At 52.6% G+C, this 24916-nt stretch overlaps 7 non-coding genes across 7 annotated transcripts; 3 read left to right on the top strand and 4 right to left on the bottom strand.

Annotated features, from left to right (window-relative positions):
* The first annotated feature begins 392 nt into the window (after positions 1-392).
* TRNAE-CUC (transfer RNA glutamic acid (anticodon CUC)) lies at positions 393-464 on the top strand. The gene has a single exon. It is a non-coding gene; the product is annotated as a tRNA-Glu (tRNA).
* A 1332-nt stretch (positions 465-1796) lies between these two features.
* Positions 1797-2012, bottom strand: LOC142824503 (small nucleolar RNA U3). The gene has a single exon (XR_012899362.1). It is a non-coding gene; the product is annotated as a small nucleolar RNA U3 (small nucleolar RNA).
* A 2162-nt stretch (positions 2013-4174) lies between these two features.
* TRNAS-UGA (transfer RNA serine (anticodon UGA)) lies at positions 4175-4258 on the bottom strand. The gene has a single exon. It is a non-coding gene; the product is annotated as a tRNA-Ser (tRNA).
* Positions 4259-7559: 3301 nt separating this feature from the next.
* Positions 7560-7631, top strand: TRNAE-UUC (transfer RNA glutamic acid (anticodon UUC)). The gene has a single exon. It is a non-coding gene; the product is annotated as a tRNA-Glu (tRNA).
* Positions 7632-9649: 2018 nt separating this feature from the next.
* On the bottom strand, positions 9650-9723 carry TRNAT-UGU (transfer RNA threonine (anticodon UGU)). The gene has a single exon. It is a non-coding gene; the product is annotated as a tRNA-Thr (tRNA).
* A 7396-nt stretch (positions 9724-17119) lies between these two features.
* Positions 17120-17193, bottom strand: TRNAI-AAU (transfer RNA isoleucine (anticodon AAU)). The gene has a single exon. It is a non-coding gene; the product is annotated as a tRNA-Ile (tRNA).
* Positions 17194-20345: 3152 nt separating this feature from the next.
* Positions 20346-20454, top strand: TRNAL-CAA (transfer RNA leucine (anticodon CAA)). The gene is made up of 2 exons: positions 20346-20383; positions 20409-20454. It is a non-coding gene; the product is annotated as a tRNA-Leu (tRNA).
* Positions 20455-24916: the final 4462 nt, after the last annotated feature.

The raw sequence follows: 24916 nt of genomic DNA on the forward strand, positions 1-24916 counted from the left end.
CAGAGGAAAGCAGGCTCTGCTGGGGCAGTGGGGAGTTTAACCAGTAACTGGCACCGATAAGCATTAGCTCTTCAGTTAACCAGTTTGAACTCTTGCTACAATCCAGTTGAATCCTAGTTGTGTCTGGCATGGACCTGCACTTCCTGAAGTCCTGCTATGGGTTGAGTGAAGGTGCTCGGGGCCACACAGAGCATCCAGTCCAGCAACCTCATCTAGTGCCAGTGGCTGCACTGGAGTTTAACCCCTCATGGAGCACCTGCTTTGATGTTCTGTTTGGTTTCTGTTCTTGTCGCCTCTGGGCAAGGGAGAATGGACCTGCCCCCCATCCTGAAGTGGACAGAAAATGGCCTGTGAAAGGTTGTGTAGGTGAGCAAAAAGGCAAGTTTCATGTGTCCCTGATGGTCTAGTGGTTAGGATCCAGCACTCTCACTGCTGTGGCCTGGGTTCAATTCCCAGTCAGGGAAACCAGCCTGCAGTTTCATGTGACATCTGCTTAGTCTCTTTTCTCACCTATGTGACAGCAGCTGTGACCCAAGAGGTTACATGAGGCTCCTTCCCACCACCTCCCTGGCACTGCTAAGACAACACCTCCCATTTTCAGAAGGGGCAGAGCTCGGTGACTCAAACTGCCCCTCCCCTCTCCCATGTGGGCAGCAGTGGAGGAAGCCCACATGGGAAGCATTAGCCCAGCAGTTGGCTTTAGTTGTTGAAGGAGACAACCCAGAACTGGCTCCAGCCCCCACTCAGTAACCTGGGGAAATGACCCACCAGCCCTGGGCCCCTCGGAGAGGCAACGATTCCCCACTGGCCAGGGCAGAGCCTCCCTCTCACACAGTCATGGAGCCTTCTCCCCCTGGTCCTGCCTCCCCTTTCACTCAGCTCTCACTGCTCGGTGCTGCCAGGGAGGGGCCTCCCTGCGAGAGCCGCCTGGGCAGGTTCCTGCCACAGAGACACATCCCAGTCAGTGTTCCTGTTCCAGGAGCAGGGTGCGTTTTGTCTTGTGCACCAATATTGAGGTCGTGTGTCTCTGTTCGGGGGTGAGCCCCCGCGGCGCCTGCCAGTTACTAACAAATATCTTAGCTACACGTTATGGGAGAAAGACACTAACCCAAGGGATAATTAACACGGGGCTGCGGCTAGTCTCTGCCTCCCACAGGGCCACTAGGGAACAGATAAGGGACAAGGCACAAAGCAGATCCAAGGGGCTGGCTATATCCAGTATGAGAAGCACATGGTAAAAGACCCAGCAGCAGGTGAGAGAACAGCATGAAAACATCAGGATCACGACCAGAGCAGTTCGGCTATGTCTACATTGGCAAGATTTTGCGCAAAATCTTGCCGCCTGTCTACACTGGCCGTGAGTATTTGCACAAGAACACTGAGTTTGTAATGTACAAAATCAGTGGTTCTTTCACAAATACTCTGACGCACCCACTCACGGATAAGCCCTCTTGTCAAGTATTCTTGCGCAAGAGGGCCAGTGTAGACAGCAACGTTAGTTTCTTGCGCAACAAAGCCCGATGGTTAAATGGCCATCAGAGCTTTCTTAAACAAGAGAGCATCTACCTTGGCACAAATGCTTTTGCGCAAAAGCACATGCCAGTGTTGGTGCTCTCCTGTACAAATGCTTTAATGCAAAAATTCTTGCATTAAAAGTATTTGCACAAAGTCATACCAGTGTAGATGTAGCCTACAAGTAAATCCAGGAATTAAACAAAAACCAAGACAAAACAATAAAGTGAAATCCCCATTCCTCTCTACTGCAAAACTCGTTTTGAACTTCTTGACAGTAGCTAACCACTCAGCCTGTGCTCTCTTCCTCCAGCTTCCCAACAGGAAAGAAAGAACAATCATCAACAGCAGACAGCAATTACATTAAAGCAACACCGTCTGCTTGCTTCATGCTCAGAAGAGAACACTGTCACTCATCCTCATGGCTAGCGAGACCAACCACTTTCAGCTGCATTTCTCTAGTTACCAACTATAGAAATGATCCCTGAAAGTACAGTCTTATTAGCACCCACTTCCTTACACACCTACACTCATGTGCATTCACTTTCTCCTCATGAGGAATGTTTTCACACAACACTTAGAAAACTAAAGAACAGAAATAATCTCAGGAAATCCCATTCAAACACACTCCACCAGGTTTAGAAATCTGTACATTAGAATATGTGTCGAGTGAATCCTCTGCTCTGGGGGGAGCAGCAGCGGGGGGGGGGGGGTGCCGGGGGCAGGGGCTCCCCATTCCCCCTGGGACAGAGGCCCCTGTAGAAGCCCTGTAGGGGGAGGTGGGGCAGGCTGTGCTGGAAGAGGCTGGGGGTGGGCGGCTGAGGGGGGCGGGGATTGAAGAAGCATCTGTGTGGGCACTTGGGCAGCCAGCTCGTCAGTGAGCAGCAGAGCACACGGGCCTGTCGCCCCCCAGCCGAGCTCCCCAGCTGCTCTCCCAGGGCTGTGGCCGACCAGCCTGCACTGCTGCCAGCCAGGGCTCAGCTCTGCAGAGACCTGCCCAGCCACCTCCCTGACAGGGGCTGCAGACATGTCTGCTGGGGTAGAGCGGAGGGACATGTCTGCCCAGCCAATGTGAGGGGTGCGCCTTTGGCACAGAGAATTTCTGTCCTTTCTTTTTTTTTTCCTAGTGGCCTTATGGCCAAGGCACTGGCCTTTGGAATTAGAGGTTGTGGGTTCAAGTCCCACCTGGGGTATAGAACTGTGACCTTCTGAGCTTTGATTGGGCAGTGCTGGCTTGCTTTTCCCCATGGGAAATGAGAGATGGTTTTCCCAAGAAGTGCCACATCCCATAGGACAGCAGGTGTATAGTCCCACCAGCTCCAGGAGTGACTCAGACAGAGCGAGGAGGCTGGAGCAAGGCAGAACCTGAGGAGGGGCAGCTCTGGCAGAGGCTCAGTAGGAGCAAGGGAGGAGTTACCTTGGCCTGGCCCTTTTACAAAGCCCTGGAGCATGGGGCTGGCATTGGGGGAAAGATCCCTCAGCGATGGGATGGGGAGAAGGCTGGGCTAGGAAGGCGCCGTTCTCCCTGCTCTGCCAACCTGGGCAAAGCAGCCTGCCCCAGGCACCTTCCATAGCTCAGCTGGCAGAGCGGAGGCCTGTAGCGGGTGCTCGGCAAGTGTTCTTAGGCTGCTGATTCAACTCCAGCTCAAAGGAGAGATTCTTCTCCCTCCCCCTGGCTGCAGGCCCGGCCTTAGGACCAAGCAGCTGCCTTGGGTCTGTGCCCTCAGAGCTCGATGCTACAATTGACAAAAGGGTTTTGGGTACCAGCTGCCAATCAAATGTCTTGGGCTGCGCAGGCCTTGAGTCATGGCAAGAGCTGGAGGGGAACGGTGAGCGGCTGCACTTTGGAATGGGAACATGTTCTCTGGCACCATAAAGTAGAACAGTTTGAGGGCTGCTTTCAAGGAGGGCACCATGGCTCAGCTGGTTAAAGCACCTGCCTTGTAAGCAGAAGATCCTGGGTTCAACACCTTGTGGTGAGGCCAATGTGTATCTTCTTTCTGCCATATCCCAACACATAGCTCGAGTTGGTTTTACCTTTTGTTGAGTTTGCTGGTGTCCTCACAGTGGAAGTAGGATGGTAGCAAAGAGCAGGCGCAGTGTGTATTGGTGCAGGTGCCCTCTGGGTTTGATTTAGAGAGTCTTATCTAGACTTGCTAAATCAAACTCTGGGAGATGGATTGCAGCAGAAATCTCCACCTGAGTGAAGAGTGAAGACATGGCCTAATGGTGCAATTAGTTAGATGCTGACCACTGCTGGCCTGAGCTGAGCCATTCTAGCGCCCTGGGCATGTGGCACTGCCCCCGGGCTCACAGTGCATGTGCGGCTCCACCCTGGATGCACATACAGCCCCTCCCCCTCCATACATGGAGCTTGTGGTAGCAGGATGCTCTTGTGCTGCCCAGCCTGGCCCTGCCACGCAACCCAGGGTCCCCTGGGGCAGGCCATGCAGAGCCCCACAGCTGCATGGGGAAGGGCACTGCTGACAGGTGCTGTGGAGTTTAATGCAGCCCCAGCCCTGGAGCAGCTGCAGCCTGTCAGGAGCCAGGCATGCAGTGTTTGATGGCAGCTTCCCCACTAGCTCACCCATTAGTTCAGTCCCGATGCCAACAGTAACAGTGCCACTGCTGGTAACTCACAGAGGTCCTTGCTGCCCGAGGAAGAGGTGAGCAAGATTTGAACCTGCGCAGGGAAACCCTACTGGATTTCAAGTCCAAGGCCTTAACCACTCAGCCATCACAGCTCCATGCAAAGGAGAGCCAGGGAAACTGGTAAAAAATTGCAGCGTGCAGGCCTAATGTCACCCACCATAGAATTCACACAGCAAACCATTTCAACAGCTGTGCAGAGGAGTCCCGGCCATTCTGCTCTTAGGCTGCCTTGGAGGTGAGTTCTGTTTCAAGGTCTTCTCTCCTCCTTCTTGGTCTTCCTTTCCCTTTTCCTTCCTCTTCTCTTCTCCCCTTTTCCTTCTTCTTGCTGGTCTCCTTCTTGGACCCCAGTTTATAAAGAGAAATTCAAGTACCGCTTAGTTCTACCTTAACCAATTATTTAGTATAATTTCACTATCCAGTCATAACACACTGTAAGGCTGTGTCTACACTGGGCCACTTATTCCGGAAAAGCAGCCGCTTTTCTGGAATAACTTGCCAGCTGTCTACACTGGCCCCTTGAATTTCCGGAAAAGCACTGACGATCTACTGTAAGAAATCAGCTGCGTTTCCAGAAATACTATGCTGCTCCCATTCGGGCAAAAGTCCTTTTTCCGGAAAACTGTTCCAGAAAAGGGCCAGTGTAGGCAGCTCAGTAGTCTTTTCCGCAAAAAAGCCCAATCGCAAAAGTGCTTTTCCGGAAAAGCATCCTGCCAATGTAGACGCTCTTTTTCCGGAAATACTTATAACGGAAAACTGTTCCGTTTTAAGCATTTCTGGAAATTCATGCCAGTGTAGACGTAGCCTAACAGAATTACCTAAGGCTGTGAGAAGGGGATTGTATCCTAATGTCACCCACTGTTACCAGATAAAAAACAGATCTCAAGTTGAGTAGAGAAAACTTAAACACTATTTTGACTGGCAAGAAACTGCTTACCAATAGTTGTGGTTGTGCAATGGGCATTCTATGATTTATTGTCCTCCCTTTCCCATTGTTTGTCTGTGTGATGGCTGTCTGGTTTGTAGCTGTTTCTGTCTGCTGAATAATTAATTTTGCTAGATGTAAACCAACTAAGGTGGAGGAGTATGATTTGTTAGGTAAATCATAATAGTGTCTTATGACTGGTTAGGAATATTATGCTAAAATAATTGGTTAAAATATTGCTAAGCAGGACTCAATTTTCACTGTATAAACTGGGATCCAAGAAGGAGACCAGCAAGAAGGAAAAGGGGAGAAGAGAAGAGGAACTCCCCTCCAACCAGAACTCCTCTGTACAACTCTGAGTATGGAAATAAGCTACCCAAGCCCCCCGGCTCAGTGTAGAACATGCCTGTCCTATCAGAAAGGACACCTCAAGAGCCTGTGTTTCTACCTGCCCTTGTACTAAGGACTTGCTGCATGTTAAGAAAACACAATGACCACAATACCACAGAAGATTTCTTGCCTGAGTTTAAACTTGGGAAACTATTCTGTTACTAACCCTTTGGCCAGCTCAGATTGCTGTGGGGTTAAGGAATTCTCTCTTGTTAATTCTGTGCCCTCTGGACGGGACCAAACCAAAGGAGGCCGGCCCCCTGGGGTCTCTGTTGAAGCAAAAGCTTCTCTCTGGTTTGGCGGCTAATAAACAGCTTTATTGCTCAATAAGGCACAAAGTGCCAAATGTGGTTTCAGCAGAGCCGGGCCCAGTCAGGCTGCTAATACAATCAACCCTAGTATCTTTATACCCTTAACCAAACAGTCTGACGTCAGGGCATCCAATTACAGAAATCATCAATGAAACTTAGAAAAGTGAACCCGTTCTCAGCAAGATAGAGGGCAGGTGCGAGGGAGTGAAGCGTCTCTCTCAACCAGCTCAATTAACACATTCCAGTAGCCCATCCTGTAGACCTCTCACACCGGGTGACAGAAAGTTCACTCTGGTCTATGTGCAGAAGCAAGAAGCTGAAATGGTTTCTGTTATACAAGATGGCTTCTAGCTAAATATGAAATGGTTTCCACAACTCCAACCCAGACCCTGAGACACAGGGGTTTACAAGCCAGATGATCAATGTTTGCTGCACTTCTCCCTCTCCCAACTGTGCCAAACCTCAAGGCCAACTCTAGAGTCCCAGCAGCTGGGGGAGATGTGCACGTTAGAGCCTCTCTACACTGAGCTGTCGCTTTCTGTGCCCAGGGAGCCAGACGCCGGCAGGGGAAGGAAATGGGGAATGGCGGCACGTTGGGAGTCAAAGGTGTTGTCTGGGACCATAGAGCAGTTTCACCAAACTGCCTGAGGAAGGCACCATGGCTTAGCTGACTAAAGCACCTACCTTGTAAACAGGAGATCCTGGGTTCAACTCCCAGTGGTGCCTTATTGCTGCCTTTGCTCACATTTTCCTAGGTCCTTGTGGGACACAGAAGAGGCCTCCCCTGGCCACCCATGGGGCTGCTGGTTCAGGAAAAGGCTGATGGGAGAGGAGTGCACGGCTCCCCCAGCCGCTGGGTCTGTGGCCTTTGAGGTTCTGCAGGGTTGTGGGAAGGAGAAGTGAAGCAAACTTTGATTATTTGGCTTGTAAACCCCTTGGTCTCAGGATTGAGGTTGGAGTCCCCAGGTGGGGCCTGGCCCCTATTTGGTTTGGTCCCTTCCTGAGGGCACAGAGTTAACAAGAGAGAATTCCTTCCCCCGCAGCAAGCTGAGTTGGCCAAAGAGTTAGTAACAAAATGTTTGTTCATCCTAATGGGGTGACCTGATGCCCAAATTCCCGCTGCCCCCGGACTGCCTGCAGGGGCCTGGCTCCCCAGCCCAGCCACAGAGGGAGGCTCAATATCTCCAGGAGGCCGGGAGCACGTGCCCGGCACAGAGAGCTGCTGCCAACTGCTAGTCGCCTGCTTCAGAGGCCCAGCAGCCGCCCCCTGAACCCAAACTTGCTCCTGCTCCTCCAGCTTCTCTCCCTGACGCGCCCCACGGCTGCCGAGGTCCCTGCGCATGCGGCAGTGGGATCATCCGAGGCAGGCGCCAGTCCCAGCCCCATCCCCGAGCCCCCCCTCCTCCTTCCTCCCCTTTTCGCCCACCTCCTCCCCCCTCCCAGGCTCTTCCCTCAGCCCCTCCCCAGTTCTACATTCCCCACAGAGAAACCAGAGAGTTTGTTCTTTCCCCAGGGAAAAGTCCTGTTTGTGTTCCCAGCAGGGCGGTGGGAGGGGGAGACGCACAAGCCCACGATGGGCTGGGGGATGGCAGCCGTGTGCTGCTGCTGAATGACCCTTGTGAGCTGCTCAGCCTCTGGCCCCCACCCTGGCAGGATCGTCTCCGCCTTGTGCTCACAACTATTCTGGGGGACACTTGGGGGACGTTCGACTCGCCAAGGTCCAGCCAGGGGAGGAGACAGAGGAACCTCCCTTTGAGGGGCTCAGAGGCATCTCCCTGGTGGTCTAGTGGCTAGGATCCAGCACTTTCACTGCTGTGGCCTGGGTTCGATTCCCACTCAGGGAAACCAACCTCATCTGTGTTAATGAACTCTGCCAAGTCTCTGCCCTTTTCCATCACAGGGAGGGCCAGTGGGCTGAGGGAAGGGAGGGGCTGGGGTGACTGGGAGACACTCCCAGCAGCCAAGCACATTTCTCAGGCAGCCCCTTCCCTGCACAGGGGGTACAGGTCACATGCCTGGGTGAATAAGAGCTTGTGGGGACTGGCCAGGGCTTCAAGCAGGCAGCTCCCATTGGCCACAAACAAGCTGGGAGCAGGGCCCAGGCATGAAGCCTTTTCCTCTGCAGCTGAGAGACACAAAGGGCCCAGCAGCCCCTTCTCTCAGCTGTGCGTGGGGGCAGGGCGAGCAGGGAATCTGCCTGAGGCTTCTTGCTGCCATGTTGGGTGGCTTCATGGGCTGGATCCAGCCCGCTGGCCTGTATTGCCCAGGCCTGGCTTAGAGGGAACCTTGGCTCTGGGCTGTGGGGGAGGGGCGCTGTGGAAAGGCCAGTCTGGCCTTCCTGGGCTGGGCATGACGACATGCTGCCAAACATCCTGGACAGAGAATTACAGGCTAGAGAGATCCATGCCCCACAGCCAAAGTAGCTCAGTGGAGAGAGCATTAGACTAAAGGTCCCTGGTTCAATCCCAGGCTTTGGCAGGTGCTGGCATGTGGCAGGAACTTCCCTGGTGTTCAATCCTTACCTTGCTGTTCTTGGTCACAGCTTGGTATTGACAAATCAAGATCATCTCATTAGCCCCGCCCCCGACTTCTTCCTGTGAGTCGCTGCCTCTTTGACGACTGCCCACCCAGTGCTGGCCCTAGATATGGAACAGGGCTGTGGGCTGATGGGGATGTGCTGGGGAAATGTTGGTTTGTGTAAGTCCTTGAGAATTGATCTTCTTGCCCCTCTGGCTCAATTCTACTTTGTGCTTCTTCACTTTCTCAATGTAAGGACTTTGGAGAAAACTCTGAAATGTCTGCTCCAGTGGTGCCATGGGTCAGTGCGCAGTATTGATAAAGCAGTGTGCATAGGAGACATGCTGAGGGTGTGAATTCAAACCTCACCTGGAGCAGTGGTTTTCAGTCCCTACTGGGCTGCCCCTTTCCAGTGATCGCTGTGGGAGCTGGAATTCTAGCCCAGAGGAGACTGTCAGTCAAATTCCCCCTTCAGACTTGTCAGGCTGAATGGTGGGTGGCCAGGGAAGGTCCTTCTTGCTTCCAGGGTCTTGTTGCTGCTCTTCTCCCCCCAGCCCTTACCAGTTAGCAGCTGCTGTCCCTTTCAGCCATTGGGTCCCATTGGGGTCCCTTTCAGGCAAGGAGGCAGGAAATGGGGCAAAGGAGCCAGACAAGCTGAGGGAGGCGGGGAAATTCTGATCTCTGCATCTCCCCTGTGTGAGGGTTTGTCTACACGTCATTCCTCTTTCCAGAGAGAAATGCAAATTCAGCTGAGTGACATTGCAAATGAAGCGGAGATTTGCATAATCATGTCTGGCTGCTATTTCGAAATCTGCTATTTTGAACTACCAGGCGCTGTCTAGACACAGCTCTTTGGAAAGAAAACCCTTCTTTCAAAATCCCCCTTACTCCTTATGAAATGAGGTTTAAAGGTTAGTTCTGACGAAGGGTTTTCTCCCGCAATAAGCGAATCTCAACAGCGTTTTGTATTGCAAAATAAAGTATTTTGAAATAGCACCGGTCTGTGAATATGCAAATGAAGTGCAGGATATTTAAATCCCAGCTTCATTTCCAAGATTGAGTGTCTACATTTGCATCCCTTGCAGAGTCTCTGGGCAGTGATACCCCAAGGGAACAACAAGGGCATGTGGTGCTGGCTCTCCTGTCTCAGCAATTGGAGTCAGAGCCCTGCCTTGCCAGTGCCAGTCACAGCAGCTTCTGCACCTGCTCCAGGATTGTGGTTTCCTTCTTCCCAATGCTCCTCCCCAATCAGCCTTTTCCTGTACCAGCAGTTCCATGGGTGGCCAAGGGAGACCTCTTCTGTGTCTCAGAAGCACACAGGAAAAGATGAGCAAAGGCTACAACAAGGCACCACTGGGAGTTGAACCCAGGAACTCCTGCTTACAAGGTAGGTGCTTTAGCCAACTAAACCACGGTGCCCTACTTGCCTACAGCCCTGCTATAGAGCTTTTCCAGGATAGCTTTTGTATTTGTGAAAAACTCTGCTGGGTTCATGGAATGGGTTGACTCTTTTAGATCAGTTTCCAAGAAAGTGGGCCTGTATTCCTCATTGTATTAGGAATAAGGCTCTTCCCAAAAAGGAGGTTTTCCCCACATTTGCGCCCGTGTAGATGGGTCAAATGTCAGAAAAGCCTCTTCGGAAAAAAGAAAAGTGTCTCCAAAACTGTTCAAATTTATGGTCCTGGACAACACCTCTGAATTCCAAGTTGCAACTGTGGAGGCAGGAAAAGGGAATAAGGGAATTTGTGTGCAGCCATCTTGGTCTTGTTAACAAGAGAGGCTAAGTCTGTGGCCTGACAACGCGAGATCTGTAATTAGAAGCTGCCTTCGCCTCTCGCCTCCATACGGAGATAAGGATAGAATGCTGACTCTGTTAGGGACCTTGAGATAAGGAGCATCTGGGTGGAACTAAATAACTGTTAGCCATTGGTGTTTGTAATGGGAAGGAGACTAATTGTTATTGTTATTATATTTAATAGACAGTATATAAACTGCTTCATAATTGCTTGTATTCGAAGATCTGCCTCGGTGGGGGGGGGACTTCCCCCCTGTCCGAACCAGTTTTTCCCTTGCTGCAGCTCGTAATAAAACTGCCTCTGGCTACTTGTTGCTCACAAACTCAGAGTGAGGACAATGTTTTCTTCCACACAACCATTCCCCATTTCCCTCCAGCCTTGGAGGGGTCTCAAGGCCTGTGCAGCCAAGAAGTGTGATTGACAGCTCATACCCACAAACTTTTTGTCAATTGCAGAGCAACCTAAGGATTACTTGCCAAGGACGCACTACAGGCCCAAGGTCAGGCTGGAACCAGGGGAAGCAGGAGGCAGGAAGAGCCCCAGTCTACTCAGCTCCTCTTTATGCAGAAGCCGCTTGTGCAAAAACGGACCCCAATTAATTATGCAAGGAAAATCCCTGGGCTGCAATGCTTAGTTACACACAATAAGAATAATCCACCAGCTCAGACGTGATTTCTAAACCGCCAAACAAGGAAAATAATAAAATCTGATGCACTGGGTAGTCCCCATGGGCTTTGCCCGCACCATGCTCAGGGATTGTCTGTCAGTTTGCCAAACCAAATAACTAGCCCCCCACTGCTCTGGAGTCTCTGCCTCGCATGGGCCTTCTCATCCTCAGGCTCCGCTTTGTCTCCAGACAGACCCTGCTCTGCTACAGCCACCTCCCTCTGGCTGTCACTTCTAGAGCAAAATGCATCCCCTTCATTCTGACTCTGACTTTGTACACCAGGGCTTTTAGCACTCAGAGCTGCACCTAACACCAGCATTTGGTAGGGAGGGGTCTGAACAGCTTCTGGAGAGAGAGAGAACCACTGTGGAGCATCCTTGCCAACTGTCTCAGGAAGCAGAGGAATGTAAATTCTTTATCAGTGAGAGGAAACTGTCACCCCAGGTGGGACAGTGCCAGAGACAGAAATTCACCTTCTAAATGTTCCTTCTTCAACTTTTAACTGCTGATTAAGCCCCTTTGAAGAAGCCAGATACACAGGAAGGGCTGATCACACCCCTCTGAAAATCAGCTTTCATGGGTATCAGTAGCTGGCTCCAAGTCATGGGCCTTAACATCTCTTCTCCTTCCCAATTCCCCAAAACAGGGAAGTGTCTCCCACCACTGCAGCCTCCTGAGGCTCTACGGCCCTGTCTGTACTGCAGGGACAGCAACACTCACAGCCCCACAGGAGGGTCCCTGGCCTAGCAATGTGGCCCCCTGAGCAGCCTCTGATGTTCCCTGTGTGAGCCCCAGAACCAGCCCTGAGTGAGGGGGGAAGAGGGGGAGCAGCTCACACATGCCAAGGGGCTGGACATGAGCCCTGGGAGGCAGCAGTGACATGGCAAGGGCCTTGTGCAGCATCTCAGCTCATTGGCTGGGAGGCAGTGACCTCACAGAGGGTCCATGGCAACAGCCAGGTGGGACAGGCTGCAGGGTTGGAGCATCTCAGGGACCCCCATGGCCTGGAATCGCCTTTGAGGGCAGAAGGGTCCCAGCTGGGAGTGTCTCTGGGGAGATTTCCCCAGGTTGCAGTGGCTGGCACTGAACCTCTGGGAGAGGAAAGGGAGAAGGCTGCAAACACCCAGCAAGGATGGGCCCTGCTGGGCCTCTTGGCTGGTGATATCTCCCCGCCCAGAGCCTCTCCCTGCACTTTGCTGGTCCCAGCTGCTCACCACACCCAGCTGTAGGCTGTGCTGCCTTGTCAGTCTCCAGCCCCTTGCGTTGCTTCTCTGTCCCTTTTGGCTTCTCTGAGCACTGCCAGTCTGCTGCTCACCAAAGGGTCTGTGCTTCTTGAGCTGTGTGTGCCTGGCTCTGTTGCTGCAAAACTGACTCTCCACACAGCTTGCACTCCTTGGGCTGTCTGTGTCTGGCTCTGTTGCTGCAGGACTTCTTCTCCACACAGCTTGCACTGCTCTCTCCTTGCTCAGAGAGACCCAGAACAATCCCAGCTCACAGGGAGGACGGGCCTGGCCTCTCACTTTCCTCACTGGCCTGTCCAAACTGTCAATCAGGCTGAGCTGGAGTGTTGGCTGCTTTCCATTGTCTCAGCCTGTGAGCAATTGGCTCTCAGTTTTCCCCAGGGTTTTAGAAAGAAAAAGTCTAGTCCTGGGGTCCAGCTTTAGTAGAACCAGAGAGAGAACCAACTGCAATTTCCATCTTCTCAGGAGAAGGGAAGAGGATTTTCTTCTCCTCAGTTCTAGCCACATCAGCCCAGGGAGGAGAAAAAATAACCCTGCGCCCGCTGATTGTCCCCTGCACCTTCTGGCCAAGAGCCTCTTCCACAACAATGGTGGCTCATTAGATATGCAAATGAGGCTCACTCTCTGCCCTTGCCACTGCTCCTACCCGCCACCCTCCAGCCAGCCCATCCATGCTGCTGTGGGTGCCAGTGTCTCACCACACTGTGAAATCAGACCAGAGACGGACACTGTCAGTAAACACTCGTATCGGAAACGCTCCTCTGGATGCTGGGCCCACCAGAGCCCTGTGCTGCTGCCATCTGCCTGCTCCGTGGACATCTTCCCATTGCAGAGCGCGCTGAGCCAGACTGTGACTAGACAGCCCCTCTCTGGGCACCCAGGGGCTACATCCACACTGCAGGCTTCTTGCTCAAGAATGGCCGTTCTTGCGGAAAAACTTGAGCAGCATCTACACTGCACGCGCATTCTTGAGCAACTAAATTTATGACTCAAGAGGCCTTCTTGGGCAAGAGTTATTCCTCTCCCCATGAGGAATAAACCCTCTTGTGCAAGAGCTCCAGCACAAGAAGGTAGTATGAATGGGTAACAGGGTTTTTTTGTGCAAGAAATCCCTCTGGCTAAAATGGCCATCAGAGCTTTCTTGCACAAGAGAACGTGCACACTGCCACAGACATTCTTGCGCAAAAGCACATGGCAGTGTGCATGTGCTCTTGAACAAGACATTTTGCACAAGAACTCTTGCACAAAACAGTTCTTGTGTAAGAAGCCTGCAGGGTAGATGTAGCCAATGGGTGTTTGGGTTTGTTACGAGCACTGAGCTTTGTACAACAGCCCATTCTCAGCTGGTGTTTGCAGCCCTTCCTCTTGCTTCTCCCAGATCTCTCTTCAGTTCAGTGCCAGCCCCTCCTGTAACCCTGCCTCCCCCAGCCCCTCCCACTGCAGCCTGGGGAAAGGGGAAATCTCCACAGAGACACTCCCAGCTGGGACCCTCAATCCCTTCTGCCCTCAGGGGGAAACCTCACAAAGGAGATTCCAGGCAGCCAGGCCATGGGGGTCTCTGAGATGCCCCAGCCCTGCAGCCTGTCCCACCTGGCTGTTGCCATGGTCCCTCTGTGAGGTCACTGCCTCCCAACCAATGAGCTGAGGTGCTGCAAAAGTTCCTTGTGATGTCACTGTTGCCTGGCAGGCTCATGTCCTGTCCCTGGCCAGCCCCTTGGCATGTGTGAGCTGCTCCCCCTCTGCCCCCCTCACTCAGGGCTGGTTCTGGGGCTCACACAGGGAACATCGGAGGCTGCTCAGGGGGCCACATGCCCCCAGGGTCACCTTTTAAATGTCAGGGCAAGCCAGGATCTATCCCGTCCCTTCCCCAAGACCCCACCCCTTTGCTGAGCCCCGGCCCTCCTCAAACCTTTCCATGGACTCTTGGTTACTAATGGACACTCGCCACTAATGACATAATCACACCCCAGCCATTTCTCTAGGGCTGCAGCTGGGGAGAAAAGTTTAATTGAAATCATTAAACGATTAAGTGTTTGAACTGTCTCATGTTAGTTGATCAAACTTTATTTGAAATAAAACAAAACATTACGGCCAGCACAAAAGGTTTCGGTGCCGCACCCCTAGAGACTCTGGAACAAAGACGACACATGAGAAGAACCCAACTTTCTTCCTTTTGCTGTGACATGGATGGATCTAGCTCAGGTTTCACTCAGGGGGTTTGTCTGCATGTGAAGTACCTGTGACAGCCCCTGCGCTCCTCTGCCCCTCATCAGCAATGCCATCTACTTGGGGGAGCAGTTGCCCTGAGACTTGCAGAAGGGACAGCCTGGACAAACTAATGTTATTCAGGTACCTTCAATAGCTCAGCTGGCAGAGTGGCGGACTGTAGTGTGTGTTTGGCAAGTAATCATTAGGTCGCTGGTTCAACTTCAGCTCAAAGGAGCCTGTCTTTTTCCCTCCAGCGTGGCCTTAGCAGAAAGCAACCAAGGTTGTTACCTTGGGTCCATGTCTTCAGAGCCCTGCACTTCAATTGACAAAAGGATTGTGGGGAGGAGCTGCCAATCATATTTCTTAGGCTGTGCAGGTTTTGTCCACACACAAAAGTTCTTTTGGAACAATGGCCGTTATTCCACAATAACAATGCAAGAGTCTGCACCGGAACCAGCAGTTTCCCACCACGTCTCGCTTGAGAAGAGGCGACTTGTTCTCCTTCCTCTCACCTCACGTCTCCCTTGTCTCTGTTCCCTCCAAAGGTCTCTGCTGCTCAGGACCTGCCTCCTCAGGGCGCTGCCCCTCTGCCCCTGGGCTGGGAGTGGGGGACTCCACAGTCTCTGCACTTGGGCTGAGAAGTCTCATGGGGACTCGTCTGTTGATGGGTTAGTCAGCCCGATGGCCAGCCGGATCCATTCCGTAGCGCTGCCCGAGAGGGAACTTTCCCAACCTCCATTGGTATTTCCAGGGGCTTTGTGTAGGGGATTGGGCTTGGCCATCTTCTCTGCTGGAAATGCCTCTTCTTGGGAAAGCAGCTCCCAGGAGCTCATGGAACTTCTTCTTCTCAGCTTGGGAAAGGGACAAGCAAGGGGCGACGGGACAGGGGTTTATGTGATGATGACAGGGGTGCAGAAAGCAAATAAGAAATTATTTTTTCACCTACTTAAGAACCAGGGTGACAGAATGAAACTGGTAAGTAACCGAGTTAAAGAGGAAGCATTTTTGCACCCAGTGGAACTCCTTGCCAGAGGATGTTGCAAAGGGAAAATCTACAAGAAGGTCCAAAAAAAAGAATTGGATAATTTAATGCAGGAAAGGTCAATCAATGGCATTTAACCAGGATGGACAGGGCAGGTGTCTCTAGCTGGTGTATTCCAGAAGCTGGGAATGGAGGAATCACTTAATAACTGTCTGTCCTGAGGATTCCCTCGGGACTATGCAATTGGCTGCTGTCATGAGACAGGATCCTGGACTAGTTTGACAACTGGCATGACCCAGTATGGCTGCTTTGATGTTCTTTTTGGCTGTTCCAATCCTGAAGTGGACAGAAAATGGCCTGTGAATGGCTAGTATAAGAGAGCAACATAGCCTGTTCTGGATGGTTTAGTGGTTAGGCTCCAATACACTCACTGCTGTGGCCTGAGTTCAATTCCCAGTCAGGGAAACTGTCATCGACTTTTATATAACTGCTCCCTAGTCATTTTTCTCACCACATGTTACAGCAGCTGTGACCCAAGAGGTTCACTCAGGGCCTCTTTCCCACCTCTCCCTCACTGCTAAGACAACACTTGCCATTTTCAGAAGGGGCTGAGCTGGGTGACTCAAACTGCCCCTCCCCTCTGCTGCGTGGGCAGCCCTGCAGGAAGCTCTGTGGCACACACAGCACTAGCCCAGCGCAGTGTCAGGTCGGCACAAGATCCATTGGTTCAGTTTGGTTGTTGACGGAGACAACCCAGAACTGGCTCCAGCCCCCACTCAGTAACCTGGGGAAATGACCCACCAGGCCTGGGCCCCTCGGAGAGGCAACGATTCCCCACTGGCCAGGGCAGAGCCTCCCTCTGACACAGTCATGGAGCCTTCTCCCCCTGGGCCTGCCTCCCCCTTCACTCAGCTCTCACTGCTCGGTGCTGCCAGGGAGGGGCCTCACTGCGAGAGCCGCCTGGGCAGGTTCCTGCCACAGAGACGTCCCAGAGCAGGACGGATGCTCAGACCGACACTGAGTGTTGCTCAGCGCTGGGGTGAGACAGGGAAGGAGAAAAGGGTCTAACGGCGCCTGCAGCCTTTCAGAACAGCCCCCGGTCCCACCCCAAGTACCAGCCCTTCCCTCCCCCTTCACTGGGCACTGTCTTGACTCAGGCCTCCCCAGTGCCAGCCTAAGGGCTCTGGAGAGGACAGGGAAGATCCAGGGGCAGAGTCCTGTTTTCTGCAGTGGTTTAAACCCAGCCCCTGTGTTCGAACGAACTTTACCCCTCATTTTTTGCCTTCTGTGCCTCCCCCGCCCCCAAACACACCCCAACACCCCCCCTTCCCACTTTCCTTTCCCCCTCCCCCTCCTGGTAACACAATCAGGACTTTTCCCTGTTGAAGGAACAAACTCTCTGGTTTTTATGTGGGGAATGTAGAACTGGGGAAGGGCTGGGGAAAGACCCTGGGAGGAAGGGCTAAGGCTGGCACCTTCCTCTGATGGTCCCACTGCCTCATGTCAGGGGCCTCAGCAGCTCTGGGGGGTGGCTTCAGGGGGAGAAGCTGGTTCAGGGGAACTTGAGCTGCTGGGCCACTGAAGCAGGCCCCCAGCAGCAGCCTCTGTGCAGGGCTCACACGCTCCAGGCCTCCCCGTCATATTGAGTCTCCCTGTGTGGCTTGGGCTCCAGAACCTGCCCCCCAGCTGGTGCCTTGAGGTAGCCACTGCAGCAGCAGGAATTTGGGCATCAGGTCCCCTGTGTTGGGGACAGGAAGCCAGGCCCAGGCCCTTTTAGCCACTGGGGCTGTGCAGGCTGGAGCCTCCCCCTACCAGATCTCTGCCCTGCTTCCTGCAAAGCTCTCAGACTTTTGCTTGTTTCTGCTTCCCTGTCCATAGCAGGCAACTGAAGGAAGGGTAGTTACTGAACGGAACATCTCTTTGGCCAGCCTGGGGCTTGAACCCATGACCTTGGCATTATTAGCACCATGCTCTAACCAGCTGAGCTAGCCGGCCTACAAAAGTGCAGCTCACCAGCGGCCCTTTCAAGAGAGGCGCCTCAGGCAGCTGATGGGATGTCTCTGCAGCTGCCAATGGCTCTTCTCTGACAGGGCCACTAGTGACTCACTGTGACATGGGCTGGCTAGTCCAGTTGGTTTGAGGGTTGGTCGAGGTGGCTGGTGGCCGGCAGACCCAGGGCAAAGAGAAGCCGGAATCTCTTGCTGCCAGCACCTTGCCTCCCAGCTTCTTCCCTGCCAGCAGCAGCAGAGCCCTGAGCTCTGCCCTTGACACCATGGGACCAACCTCCCCTCACTCAACTGGGCCAAGCTGGTGCCCAGTTCATGCCCACTGGGACCTGTTTTACTTGGGTTCCTTCCACCCAGAGCCCCCTTCTTCTCCTGGGCTGCGAGGAGCATCACTGGGATACTCTCATATCCCAGCACAGGGCCATCTCTCCAGTGACAGGAGATGGGGCTGGTTTCAGGATTTCTTTTAGCACAGTAGCAAGCAAGAGGAGATGGAGGAAAATCAACCCTGTTTGCAAGCTTTGTGTGACAGGAGGGGTGTGAGCTGGTGAACCTGCCCCCCAGGAGGGCATTAGGGTGCACCCAGGGGCAGCAAGAATTCAGGCCCTCAGGCGAGTGCATTGGGGACAATGTGTGAGCCCTTCCATTAGCATTTTCTGCTTCCACTGGGAAAGGCAGCTGGGCAGGACCAGCCTGCAGCCCACGTCCCTTTCAGTCCCAGGTGCAGGAGGTAACAGAGAGGGGAAGAAAGTCGATGGCCAGAGCCTCCTCCCAGCAGTCTGGCCCTGCGCAGAGTCTGTGCACGATGGAGCCTCTCCCAGCAGGGCGATGGCCTGTTCTCTGCAAAGTGCTCAGCTGGTTCATTTTTTTGCAGGCCCATTGTATGTGTCCCTGGTGGCTTCATTTACAGTTTTCACTCTTTACATTTGCATCCCTTTTTGGAAAGAGGGTGCAAGTGTAAACATATCCTACGTAGCTAGAGTTGGCCTCCGTCAGTTGAGCCTGGCTATGTCCCTACTTCAGGAACCCAAAGGGAGCAAAGAGCAGAAGTACTGGAAACTGGTGGGGTACCTAATCCAAACTATCTAGTCCGTGCCGCGTGTAGCCGCGCGGCACGGGGTTCGCACTAGCCGGCTTTTAAAAATGGCGGTGCTGGCTTTATGCTAATGAAGCCCGGGAAATTCAAATCCCGGGCTTCATTAGCAAGTTCGGTATGCATACATTACCCCCCTAGTTCGAACTAGGGGGGTAGTGTAGACATACCCTCTTTGAGCATCTCCGCCATTTCCAAGTTCCCTGTTACTGCTTCTCCCTCCTCACTAAGCAGTGGGCCTACCCTGTCCTTGGTCTTCCTCTTCCTTTTAATGTATTTATAAAAGGTCTTCTTGTTTCCCTTTATGCCTGTAGCTAGTTTGATCTCATTTTGTGCCTTTGCCTTTCTAATCTTGCCCCTGCATTCCCGTGTTGATTGCCTATATTCATCATTTGTTAGTTGTCCTAGTTTCCATTTTTTATATGACTCCTTTTTTATTTTGAGATCATGCAAGATCTCCTTGTTCAGCCAAGCTGGTCTTTTGCCATATTTTCTATCTTTCCTACACAGCGGAATTGTTTGCTTTTGGGCCCTTAACAACGTCCCTTTGAAATACTTCCAACTCTCCTCAGTTGTTTTTCCTTTCAGTCTTGCTTCCCATGGGACCTTACCTACAAGTTCTCTGAGCTTATCAAAATCTGCCTTCCTGAAATCCATTACCTCAATTGTGCTGGTCTCCCTTCTACCTTTCCTTAAGATCATGAACTCTATTATTTCGTGATCACTGTCCCCTATACTGTCTTCCACTTTCAAGTTCTCAACTAGCTCCTCCCTATTTGTTAAAACCAAATCCAGAACAGCTTCTCCTCTGGTAGCTTTTTCAACCTTCTGAAACAGAAAGTTGTCTCCAATGCAGTCCAGAAACTTATTGGATAGCCTGTGCCTCGCTGTGTTAGTTTCCCAACTAACTGGTACATGGGGTACCAGTGGGTGGGGGAAGGGAGGGGCTGGGGTGCCAGAGGCAGGCTCTGGCTGGGAGACTTACCTGGCTCACTCCCGGCCAGCAGCCCAGCACATTTCTCAGGCAGCTACTTTCCTGCCCCCACACAGGCTCTCAACCTCCGTTAGCCAATAAGCTGAGGGGCTGCAAAAGGCCCTTGTGATGTCACTGCCACACCCACCCCTGCCCTCCAGGGCTAATGTCCTGCCCCAGGCAGCCCCTTTGCATGGCTGAGCTGCTCCCAGGGATGAAAGTGACACATTTCTTACAGGGACTGTTCTATTGGGCACCACCCCTTGGGCAGGGGAACGCTCAAGGCAGGAAGTTGGGGGAGGGGTTGTGATAGGACAGTACCTGTAAGAAATTAAAGTGTGGAGTGGAGTGTGGGAGACTCAAGGTAGGTACTTGGGGAGTGTGTCAGTGACACACAAGGGCTTTCTCTGCAGTGCACTGAGGAGAGGAACCCCTGAGCCAGTGATGCCGCTTTGCCCAGGTTGGCAGGGACAGGAAGCAGGCCAGGAGCCCAGTAACCCCAGACAGATGTGCACATCTGCATGTGAGCAGCAGCTGTTGTGGGGCTCTAGAAACCCTAGATCTAATTCCCCACGTGCCAGGCACCAGTCAAAGCCAGGGCTCCGGGGTCTCAAGCAGAACACTGCTGGGGGCGGGTACGTGTCTATTTGAGGCAGGTTCCTCACTCCCACGTCCCAGACACGTGCTGTGGCACAAAGACCAACGGTCCCTGCACAAAGTGTGTCCCAGAGATAAGCGTTAGCCCCGGGAACAAGCATCGCCCTGCAGAAGAGACACCCCTGGTCTGGAGCCAACAAGCCCAGGAGCCACCCAGCTCTGGATCCCCAGGCGCATTGACACAGACTCCCTGGCACAGGAGAATCCAAAGCCTCAGTTCTGCCGGCCAGAGTTTTCTCCTCTTTTCTTTCTTGTCAGCTCCCTGCAAAACACCTCGCAACGGTAGATGAGGGTGAGTGGGGATAAACCCACCTGGGCTGTAGAGCAGCTGTTAGATGGGGAAAGAGAGGTGCTCCTGCTGCCTCCCCGAGCAACTCACACATGTAAGAAAACTGCCATTGGAGGCGTCTGCATGGGTGTCAGAATGGCTGAGTGGTCTAAGGCACCAGACTCAAGGACCTGTCTTTCCCTTAGCTGGGTGTTCTGGTCTCCAAATGGAGGTGTGGGTTCAAATCCCACTCCTGACACATCCTCTTTTCTTATATCATCTCTTTTATGTCTAGAGAGGTGACCTCATTTCCTCATTTCTCCTGACATTGTAGGAGCCCTTGCTCCTCCCACATGCTCATGAAAGCATTTCTCTGAGGCTGCATCTACACAGCAGCGTTCCTTGGGCATAACGGCCATTATACTGCAATAACAATGGGAGCGTCTACACAGCAATTCCATTATTCCGACGTCTGTAACGCACCATCCAGACCAGTGGTCTGAGGAGCCAGGAGGTTTCCAGGCTGCAGACAGACAAGCCCACAGGCAAAGACAAAGCAAAGTCCCAGACACTTCCTGCTCAGCCCAGCGGGGTCTCTGTGTGGCCCCCAGACCTTTTGTTTGCCATTGCCCAGGTGCAGGGGCCCAGATTCAGCAACACTCACAGGCCCCACAGGAAGAGGCTGGTTTCCCGCTTCACCCCATGGCCCAGCAATGAGCCCACAGACTCCCCCTGTACTCTGGGAGCCAGGTTTGCCGTGTGAATTGTGTGGGGGCAGGTAACATCACGCCTGGGCACTGGGATTATTTACCAGTTTCCCTGGGGGTCCTGCTGTTTTCACAGCACAAATATCTTTCCCATCACCCCTTAGTCGTCCCTTTCCCAAGCTGAGAAGAAGTTCCATGAATTCCCAGTGGTGCCTTGCTGTGCCCTTTAGTCATATTTTCCTATGTGCTTCTGTTGCATAAATTGCAAGGTTTCGTCCCCTTGGAGGCTAGTCTGATTTACCCCAAGAAGAGAGTCACACTTTCAGGCTGGGTCCAACTCAAGTTTATTGGTTGCAACCACGGTAGGCTAAGGAACTCAATGTTCAAATCAGAGCCGACCCCCAACATCTCATATGCAGGGGTTTTTATAGGGTTCACATCCTTCCTGGTTTAGGTGCCTTAACATGATAGGTTACTTCATTTTTTGACGTTTAGCATTCCTATAGGTCAGGTTAATTTTCCAAACGAGGTTAAATACAGTGCCTACTTGCTGACTTTGCGGTTACAGCTGTATTACATTCATTCACTCTTGCTGAACAATGGGCAAGCCATACTTCCCTTTTCCCTTTCCTGCTTGAGCCGGTCACAAGTTTAAAGGATGTGGAATCTATCCATATCTCTACTTAACAGAAGACTGGTTTCACTTCCCCTCGTCTCCTTATTATAAGTTATTACCTGTGACAGGCCTTGACCTTTGTCATGTCTTACTCCTATACAAATAGCAAATATATCTAAGCATTAGCAATGTATGTATATTGTACGTGCCCCTCATAGGGGAATCAATGGCTCCGGGGGATTTGACTTCCCTTTTACACATCACTTCTGAGACACAGAAGAGGCCTCCCCTGGCCACCCATAAAACTGCTGGTTCAGGAAAAGGCTGATTGGGGAGGCTTGTTAGGGAGAAGGAAACCACAAGCCTGGAGCGGGTGCAGAGGTGACTGGCACTGGCTGGGCAGGGCTCTGACTCCCACTGTAAGTCCCTGGGTACCACACACTGGCCAGTGAGTCCTGCTCCATGGTCGTCCCAGTGCTCTGGGTGCGAGAGACGTGCCTGTAACTCCCTGCTGGGAGTGTGGGTCCTGCCCTGCCTGGTGGGGGAGGGGACAAACACAGGCCGGTTGACAGGGGCTCTGACACTCCAGCATCGGGGTCGTCCAGCCTGTCAGATGGATTCAGACCAGGCCGGTCGGAGCCTCTCGCGCTCCCCAAGGGGGATTCTGCACTTGCTGCCTTGGGAGCCAGGGTCACATTGCAGAGCTCCCCCAGGGACGTCCCACAGGGCCGCCAGGCCAGCCACAGCCGCTCTCCCTGCCCTCGGCAACGTGGCTGCGTTTTATCCTTCCCCTTCAGTGACAACCAGCCATTCCCCACCAGCCCCAGATCCTGTGGGACCCGCTCCCTTCCCTATGAGCAGTGAGCGCCAGTGCGGCTCCCTGCTGAGGCTGCAACTGTGGGAACAAGCCCCTGGCTTTGGGAGGGAGATGAAATGTCCAGGTGTTGAGTTTCACCCATGGCTAGTGTGGGGTGACCCACACTTTGGGGGCAGCTGGAGGTGCCTCCTGAGAGCTGGTTTTCAGAGGGGTGTGATCAGCCCTTCCTGTGTTTCTGGCTCCTTCCAAGGGCTTGAATCTGGCACCTAAAATTGAGGAATGTGCATTCGGAAGAGGGAATTTCTGTCTCTTTGTTATCCTTAGCGTGCCCCAGGAGCCAGCGACGGTAGTGAGGGAGGTGGCTGCAGCACAATTCCAGGCTTGGGGCACATTGAACAATTGTTTGAAATATTTTTAAAACAAAAAATATGAAAAACTTTAGGCTCCATCTGCACTGCAGGCTTCTTGCCCAAGAACTGTTTTGGGGAAGAGTTCTTGTGCAAGAGCACATCCACACGGCCATTGGCTTTGGCCCAGGAGAGCAGAATAGCTCAGTGGTTTGAGCATTAGTTTGCTAAACCCAGAGTTATGAGTTCAATCATTGAGGTAACCATTTAGCAATCCGAGGCAAAGCTGTAAAGGATGGTTCTTGGAGTTTCCATGAGCACAGAGACAGAACTAGCTGACCTCTCAAGGCTCTTCCCAGCTCTATGAGGTGCTATATATCCTTACAAAGAACATGCATGGACACTCTCTTGTGCAAGAAAGCTCTTATGGCTACTTTAGCCATAGGGGTTTCTGGCACAAGAAATCCCTCTTGCCTGTGCACACTGCCTTCTTGTGCAAGAGGGCTTATTCGTTATGGGGAGAGGAATAACTCTTGTACAAGAAGCCATCTTTTCCAATGGTTTACTGCACATTTTCTTGTGCAAGAATGCACATGCAGGGTAAACACTCCGCTAGTTTTTGCACAAGAACGGCTATTCTTGTGCAAAAAGCTTGCAGTTTAGACATAGACGTGCAGTGTGAAAAACCTCACAACAACAAGCTCACCCCAGCAGCTCCCACTGAGATTTGAACACAGCTTGTAGGATTCAAAGTCCTGACCTACATGGTACTGTGTGTGTGGGTACCTGGGATACTCAGTTTTCCAGCTGGCCTCTGCACTGCTGGCTTCCCTCCTGCTGCTTCATCCCTCTGGCTATGAATACACGGCACATTTATTTTGGAATAAGCTGGTCTTGAATAGTTATTCCAAAATAGCTTATTTCGAAATAGCGCGTCTACACTGCAGGGAAACCTCAGAATAGTCCAAGGCAGGCTCCCCAGTGTAGACGAGCTACCTCGATTTAGAGCCCTTTCAGGCTGGAGCCAGGGGAAGCAGGAGGCAGGAAGAGCCCCAGTCTGCACAGCTCCTCTTTGCGCAAAAGCCTCTTGGGCAAAAACGGACCCCAATTAATTATGCAAGGAAAATCCCTGGGCTGCAATGCTTAGTTACACACAATAAGAATAATCCACCAGCTCAGACGTGATTTCTAAACCCCCAAACAAGGAAAATAATAAAATCTGATGGACTAGGTAGTCCCCATGGGCTTTACCCGCACCATGCTCAGGGCCTGGTGATTTTCTGTCCGTTTGCCAGACCAAATCACTAGCCCCACTGCTCTGGAGTCTCTGCCTCTCCTGGGCCTTCTCATCCTCAGGCTCTGCTTTGTCTACAGACAGACCCTGCTCTGCTACAGCAAAATGCATCCCTTCATTCTGACTTTGTACACCTGGGCTTTTAGCACTCAGATCTGCACCTAACACCAGCATTGGCTAGTGAGGGGTCTGAACAGCTTCTGGAGAGAGAGGGGGAGAGAGAGAGAGAGAGAGCGAGAGAGAGAGAGAGAGAGAACCACTGTGGAGCATCCTTGCCAACTGTCTCAGAAAGCAGAGGAATGTAAATTCTTTGTCAGGTGGGACAGTGCCAGAGACAGAAATTCACCTTCTAACTGTCCCTTCTTCAACTTTTAACTCCTGATTTAGTCCCTTTGAAGTAGCCAGATACACAGGAAGGGCTGATCACACCCCTCTGAAAATCAGCTTTCCATGGGTATCGGTAGCTGGCTCCGAGTCATGGGCCTTGACAGCTCGTCTCCCTCCCGAAACCAGGGAAGTGTCTCCCACCGCTGCAGCCTCCTGAGGCTCTATGGCCATGTCTGTACAGCAGGGACAGCAACACTCACAGCCCCACAGGAGGGCCCCTGGCCTAGCAATGTGGCCCCCTGAGCAGCCTCTGATGTTCCCTGCTTGAGCCCCAGAACCAGCCCTGAGTGAGGGGGGCAGGGAGAGGAGCTCACACATGCCAAGGGGCTGGCCAGGGGCAGGACATGAGCCTGCAAGGCAGCAGTGACATCACAAGGAACTTTTACAGCGCCTCAGCTTATTGGCTGGGAGGCAGTGACCTCACAGAGCAACCTTGGCAACAGCCAGGTGGGACAGGGGCAATCTCAGAGACCCCCATGGCCTGGCTGCCTGGAATCTCCTTTGTGAGGTTTCCCCTTGAGGGCAGAAGGGATTGAGGGTCCCAGCTGGGAGT

This window comes from Pelodiscus sinensis, unplaced genomic scaffold (assembly GCF_049634645.1).
Source record: "Pelodiscus sinensis isolate JC-2024 unplaced genomic scaffold, ASM4963464v1 ctg35, whole genome shotgun sequence".
Classification (NCBI taxonomy): Eukaryota; Metazoa; Chordata; order Testudines; family Trionychidae; genus Pelodiscus; species Pelodiscus sinensis.